We start from the raw sequence: 7,678 nt of genomic DNA on the forward strand, positions 1-7,678 counted from the left end.
TAGCAATACAAAGCACATGTTCAGAAAAAAAAATGAAGACATTTTTGAAATCTCAAAATACAAAACAGAAGGAATAACTGCCAAAAAGTAGTGAAGGTCAAACAGTATGCAGGAAGGATGCAGACAGAGTAAGCCCATGAATGCAGATCCCAAAAGAAAAATATGCAGAGCACACTTCTCCTTTGAATGTGGTATACCCAGAGGTATAAAATCTATCCACACTCCGGTTTGCAAAACTGGAATGGAATCAAAAGCTGCCAAAGGATAATTTCTCTAAACTGTTTTTGGTTCTGGGAAGTAGAAATGGGGGTAAATGAGAAATGAAACAGGCGGTCATATTAATAAAAAGCCGTGAGTCAGTAAAATAATGGACCGAGGGGAGACTGCCTTGCCCACTGCCCTTCGGTGCAAATCGTGAGGAGAAATAAAAACCAGGAGCTCACAAACTGTGAGAAGGAGAAACCTTGCTAATATGAAAAGAACCCTACCCCTTCTATATGAATTTCCTGTATATAATCTGTCCAAATTGTACCTAGACAAATATACAATGTAAAGGGAGGAACCAAAGATTTTTAAAGGGCAAATATTAGGCAAAGAACACTCAACAACAAAAATAAAATGTTGCCATGAAGCTGATAAAAACTGTGAACAAGCATACTCCCAAGAATTTCTTTTTCTTTTTCAAGTAGGCTCCATGTCCAGAGTGGGCTTGAACTCATGACACTGAGATCAAGAGTTGCATGCTCTACCTATTGAGCCAGCCAGGTACCCCCACAAGAATTTTTTTTAAATACTAGTGCAGGGGTGCCTGGGTGGCTCAGTAAGTTAAGTGTCTGACTCTTGATTTTGGCTCAGGTCATGATCTCAGGGTCGTGGGATCGAGCCCCGTGTTGGGCTCCGTGCTCGGTGGGGAGTCTGCTTGGGATTCTCTCTCTCCCTCCCCCTCGGCCCCTCCCCCCATTCACGCACTCTATATCTAAAATAAATAAATAAATCTTTAAAAAAATTTAAAAAATAAATATCACTGCAATGATCTTTATAAAAAAAACTTAAAGATGAAATACAATAACTCAAATATGGTGAGGCAACAACAACACTAACAACAATAACAAACAAAATGAAAAATGAAGTGAAGAATTCAGGAGAGAAATAAAAGAAAAATAGTAAATATTAATAAATAAGTCCTGGGAATGTAATGTATACCATGGTGACTACAGTTAACAATACTGTATTGTATGGGGCACTTGGCTAGCTCAGTCAGAAAAGCATGTAACTCTTGATCTTGGGGTTGTGAGTTTGAGCCCCATGTTGGGTATAGAGATTACTTAAATAAATAAATTTTAAAAAAATTACTGTATTGTATATTTGAAAGTTCCTAAGAGAGTAGATCTTAAAAGTTCTCATCACAAGAAAAAAAATTCTAACTACATGTGGTAATGCATGTCAGCTAAACTTACTGTGGTAATCATTTTGTAATATATACATATATCAAATCATTATATTGTATACATAAAACTATTACAATGTTATATGTCAATTATATTTCAAAAAAAGTAAAATGTAGGGGTGCCTGGGTGGCTCAGTCGGTTAAGCATCTGCCTTCAGCTCAGGTCATGATTCCAGCATCCTAGGATAGAGTCCCGCATCAGGCTCCCTACTCAGTGGGGAGCTTACCTCTCCCTCTCCCTCTGCCCCTCCCCCTGCTTGTGCTCACTCTCTCTCTCTGGCAAATAAATAAATAAAATCTTAAAAAAAAAAGTAAAACCTGAAATTAGAAGCAGCACAAAGGATAATAGACAATACTGAAAATAAGGCAAGAGATATATAGAACAAAGTTAAGAAAAGCTTGTAAACAAGAATGGAAATAAAAGAATGGTAGAAATATATATATGACTGAAGAGATCTAACATATATGTTTCACTTTTCTCTTGCTATGTAACAAATTTTCTCAAATCATAGTAGCTATAACAGCAATGAACATTTTTTTTCCTTAGTTTCTATATGCTGAATTCAGGGGCATCTGAGTTCTAAGGAATTCAGTTAAGATGGCATTTGACACTCAAGCCATCTGAGGCTGGAAAGGTCCTAGAATACCCACTGCCCAAGTAACTCACTTGCATGGATGGAAAATTAATGCTAGTTGTTGTTGGGAGGTCTCAGTGACTCCCCATGTGATACTATCTGTGGGTTGTTTGCCCTCACAACATGCTGATTGCCTTCCCCAGAGTGAGTGACCCAAAAAATCAAGTCAGAAGGAACAATTCCTTTTATGACCCTAGTCTTGGAAGCCATACACTATCACTTCTGCCACATTCTGTTCACTCAAAGTGAGGGACTAAATCTAGCCCAAAGTCAAGGGAACTAGAATTAGGTAAGCCTTACCTTTTGAAAGGAGGAGAGTCAGGGAATCAAGGACATATGTTAAAACCACCATGATATGCAAAATTTGTATTATTTTAAAATAAAACTGTAAAAATAAAATAAAAAAATTGTCAGGACAACTTTCTAGAAATAAAACAAGACTTGAATCTCTAAAGTAAAGGGGCATACTAGGTCTATAAAAAAATGAAACAGAACAGTTAACATCTTACAATATCCTTAATAATTTAATGGATTTTAATCATTCTTTGGGCAAGAGATAAAAATTCAACTTACTCTTAAGGGGAAAATAAATCATACTGCCCTCAGGTTTTTTGTTTGTTATTTTCACAAAGATAGTCAAACTTACTAGATATAGAATAATCCTGCAGAAAGAAAACTAGGTACAGTGTTTTATAAATAGACAATTTACATTTCAAAAATAAAGCAACAGAAAATATACTTTTTTAAAAAGAATTTATTTATATATTTGACAGAAAGAGACAGAGAGAGAGGAAACACAAGCAGAGGGGAGCTGGAGAGGGAGAAGCAGGCTCCCCACTGAGCAGGGAGCCCAACACAGGGATCGATCCCAGGACCCTGGGATCATGACCTGAGCTGAAGGCAGATACTTAACTGACTGAGCCACCCAGGCGCCCTGAAAATATACCTTTGAACACAAAATAACCCAGAGAATATAAATCCCATGAATCCTCCTTGAAGAAACTACTTTAAGGTAACCCCAGATAAAACAAGTGATGAATACACAAACTATGACAGTAGGAGGAACAGTGATCACTGACTATAGATGACAAGTGGCAATGGTTAGAAAAGTGCCTATTTTATAAACTCCTGAAAGTATCAAAAACATATGATTACAAAAGTTAAGAAAAGAAGTAGAGAAAGACTGGACATCCTATAAGCATCCAATGTACTTACTTTCTATGGTCAAAATCAAAGAAATTTCTTATATCTTAATAAAGTAGCAGAGTGGTGCCTGGCTGGTTCCATTGGTAAAGCATGCAACTCTTGATCTCAGGGTTGTGAATTCAAGCCCCACGTTAGGCCTAGAGCCTACCTTTTTTTCTTTTTTTTTTTAAAGATTTTATTTATTTATTTGAGAGAGTGAGAGAGAAAGAAAGAGTAAGGTGGGGAGGGGCATAGGGACAAGCAGACTCTGTGCTGAGCATGGAGCCTGATGTGGGACTTGTTCCCATGACTCTGAAAGCATGACCTGAGCTGAAACCAAAGGTCAGATGCTTAACTGACTGAGCCACCCAGGCGCCCCTGGCCTGACGCCTACTTAAAAAAAAAAAAAAAGGTAACAGATTTAAGCACATTAAAAGGCACAAAAAAGATCAGTATAATATTCACAAGTAACAAAATAAAAATAAACAAGTAGAACTACATCAAACTATGAAGCTTCTGCATGGCAAAAGAAACAAAAATGAAAAGACAACCTATAGAATGGGAGAAAATATTTGTGAATTATATATCTCATCAGGGGTTAATATCCAAAATATAAAGAACTCTTACAACTTAATAGCAAAAAAAGAAATAATAATGCAATTAAAAATGGGCAAAGGGCCTAAATAGAAATTTTTCCAAAGTTATTCAAATGACCAATAGATACATGAAAAGGTGTTCATCGCCACTAATCACTAGGGAAATGCAAATCAAAACCACAATGAGATATTAACTCATACCTATTAGAATGTCTATCATCAAAAAGAAGAGATATCAAGTGTTGGTGAGGATATGAAGAAAGGAGAACCCTGTGCACTATTGGTAGGAATGTAAATTGGTATAGCTACTGTGGAAAACAGCATGGAGGTTCCTCAAAAAATTAAAAATAGAACTACCATAACACCCAGAAACACCACTTCTGCGTATATATCTAAAGGAAATGAAGGCACGATGTCAAAGAGATATTTGTTTATTGCAGCATTATTTACAATAGCCAAGCCATGGAAATGACCTCTGTGTCCATCGACAAAAGAATGGGTAAAGAAAATGTGAGATGTATGTATATCTACAATGGAATATTATTCAGCCATAAAAAGGAAATTATTTATTTGCAACAACATGAATGGATTTTGAGGGTATTATGCTAAATGAAATAGGTCTGACACAGAAAGAAATTTATAGCATGATCTCACTTTTATGTGGAAGCTAAAAAAAAAAAAAAAAAAAAAAACAACTTACAGGAAAAAAGATCACATTTGTGGTTACCAAAGGTGACGGTCCGGAGTAGAGGGAGGTGGGGATATTAGAGGAAGGTGGTTGTATGAGTTCCTTATATGTTTTGGATATTAACCTTTAGAGATATATGGTTTGCAAATACTTTCTCCCATTCCATAGTTTGTCTTTTCATTTTGTTGTTTCTTTTGTTGTGCAAAAGCCTTTGGTTTGATGTAGTTCCACTTGCTGGTTTTAGTTTTTGTTACTTGTGCTTTTGGTGTTATATCCAAAAGAAATCATTGCCAACACTGATGTCAAGGAGCTTTTTCCCTATGTTTTCTTCTAGGAATTTTACAGTTAAGGACTTACACTTAAGTCCTTAATCTATTTTGAGTCCATTTTTGTGAGTAGTGTAAGATAGGGCTCTGATTTCATTCTTTTGTTTGTGAATATCCAGTTTTCCCAACATCATTTATTGAAGAGACTATCCTTTCCCCATTGAGCATTCTTGTCTCTCTTGTCAACTATTAGTTGATCATATATGTGTGGATTTATTTCTGAGCTATCAATTCTGTTCCATCGGTCTGTGTGTCTGTTTTTAAGCTAGTATCATTGTTTTGAATACTATAGTATGCTATAGTGTATGATCTCACTTATGTGTGGAATCTAAAAACATCACACTCATAGAAAGAGAATAGAATGGTGGTTGTCAGGGGTTAGGAGTAAGGGAAATGAGGAGATGTTGGTCAAAGAATACAAGCTTTCAGTGATAAGAGGAGTGAGTTCTGGGATCCTATGGTGACTATAGTTAATAACACTGTATTGTATACTTGAAAGTTGTTATGAGAGTAGACCTTTAATGTTCTCACCAAAACAACAGCATGGTAATTATGTGAGGTAAAGAATGTGTTAAGTAATCTTATTGTGGTAAACATTTCACAATAAATATGTATATCAAATCACCACACTGAATACCTTAAATTTACACAATGTTATATGACAATTATAACTCAATAAAGCGGGAAAAAATAGTGTAGCTAGGTTCTCCCAGTTACTGGATTTTTTTTTTTTTAATTTAAGCATTGGGTCAAATTAGTAAACAACACTGGACTTACAAAATACTTAGAGTGCAGTTATAATACAAATGCTACACAAAAGAACATATGGAAATATAGCTGAAGAAGTGCCAGAGGAAAACTAAATATTAATAAAAACAAAGAATGAGGTGGTCCTCCAGCTTCTGGTCTGGCACGTATAGAGCTTAGAAATCATTTCTCCTATCCTCACAAGAAGAATGAAGCGGAACAAACAGAAAACCAACTCTCCTTAGATCCATCATAGATATAATGTCACAGGGCAAACCACACACCCAAAATTAGAAAGACAGGCAGGCAGATTCAGAGAATCAAAGGTTACCAGAGTATAAGGTCAGGAGGAGAAGCCTGTTGCTGGAGCCAGTCCAGGGAAACTTAAACTATAATTGATGAATTGCTGGAGGCTCAGTGTGGAAAAGTCTGACAGGGGAAGGCTACACTTCTGTGAGTTTTACCTCCAGGAACCCTACCGGGTTCTCAGGGTGAAGAGGGGAGAAAAATCCCCCGGGCTTCAGGAAAGAGGAGGAGAAAAGTAGCTATTTTGAAAGATGCCCAGAGCATTTTGTTCTTAACAAGGCCTCCCCTCAAGAAAAACAATTTTACCAGAGCCTAACCTATTGGGATTTTACAAGAGCCTAACTGATCTGGGGAAAAGGAAATACCCAACAGCAGCAGCATGCTCTAGCCTTTATACAGGAAAGGGTAATGCCTGACTCTAGCCCCAAGTAGTCTTCCTGTCTTGGGAAGAGGGGGTGGCCGACTGAGAAGTACTAGTGAAAACCATAGCCCAGGGGCATAGGCTTACTAAAAGACTGATACTTAATCATAGAACTATAGAATGCTTCACCTGTCCCATTCCTTATCACCACATCAATAGAACTCCTGTATAATAGCAAAGGAATACAACTAAAGGAATTACATGTCTCAGATTTTATTTAAGAAGTCTCTAGGGAAACCAAAGACAACAGGGGAGACAAAAAAAAAAAAAACAAAAAAAAAAACGAGAACAGCAGAGGAAATTTTAGCCTCTGACAAGTGCCGCTACAGCAAATAGGAAACACAGCCTAACTCCTAGTTAGATAAACATAAATTCTCATTCTAAATCTTTATTTACCTCAGTTCCTTTTACCCAGTACAATGTGTTTGCCTTTCAAAAAAAATTACAAGGCATATTAAAACACAAAAGACATGGTTTGAAGAGACAGAGCAAGCATGAGAACCAGACTCAGATATGGCAGAGACGTTGGAATTATAATACCAGGAATTTTTTTTAAAGATTTATTTACTTCAGACAGTGCCCCACCCCCAGACCAGGAATTTTAAAAACTGTGATTTATATGCTAAGGGCTCTAATGGACAAAGTGGAAAACATGCAAGAACAATATAGGGGTGCCCCTGGGTGGCTCAGTCGGTTAAGCAGCCAACTCTTGATTTCAGCTCAGATCATGATCTCAGGGTCATGAGATCCGAGCCCTACTTTGGGCTGAGATCCATGAGATCAAGCCCTGCATGGGGGTCCGAGCTCAATGAGAGTCTGCTTGTTCCCCTCCCTTCCCCTCTACCCTCCAACCGCTCCTGCTCACGCACATATGCTCGCTCGCTCTCTCAAATACATAAAATCTTTAAAGAAAAAAAAAAAGAACAGATGGGTAATGTAAGCTAAGAGATGAAAATTCTAAGAAACAATCAAAAGGAAATGCTAGAAATTAAAAAAAAAACATGATAGGAGAAACAAAGAATGCCTTTGATGGGCTCATTAAAGACAACTTGGCCAAGAAAAGAATTAGTGAGCTCAAAGAAATATCATTAGAAGCTTCCAAAACTTAAATGCACAGAGCAAACAGACTGAAAATCAGAATATTCATGAACTGTGGGACAATTACAAAAGATATAAAATAAAGAGAAAAGAAAGGATAATATAAGAAATATAATGTGCTATATTAAATTAACAGAAAATGGAAAAACAATTGAAGCAATAATTAAATACAAGACATGCTATTTTAGAAAAGTCAGTAAAACAATAAATCATTAACTGACTTATGATA

The sequence above is a fragment of the Mirounga angustirostris genome, unplaced genomic scaffold (assembly GCF_029215605.1).
Source record: "Mirounga angustirostris isolate CCGP_5_RB_7025 unplaced genomic scaffold, mMirAng1.0.hap1 SCAF_11, whole genome shotgun sequence".
Classification (NCBI taxonomy): Eukaryota; Metazoa; Chordata; class Mammalia; order Carnivora; family Phocidae; genus Mirounga; species Mirounga angustirostris.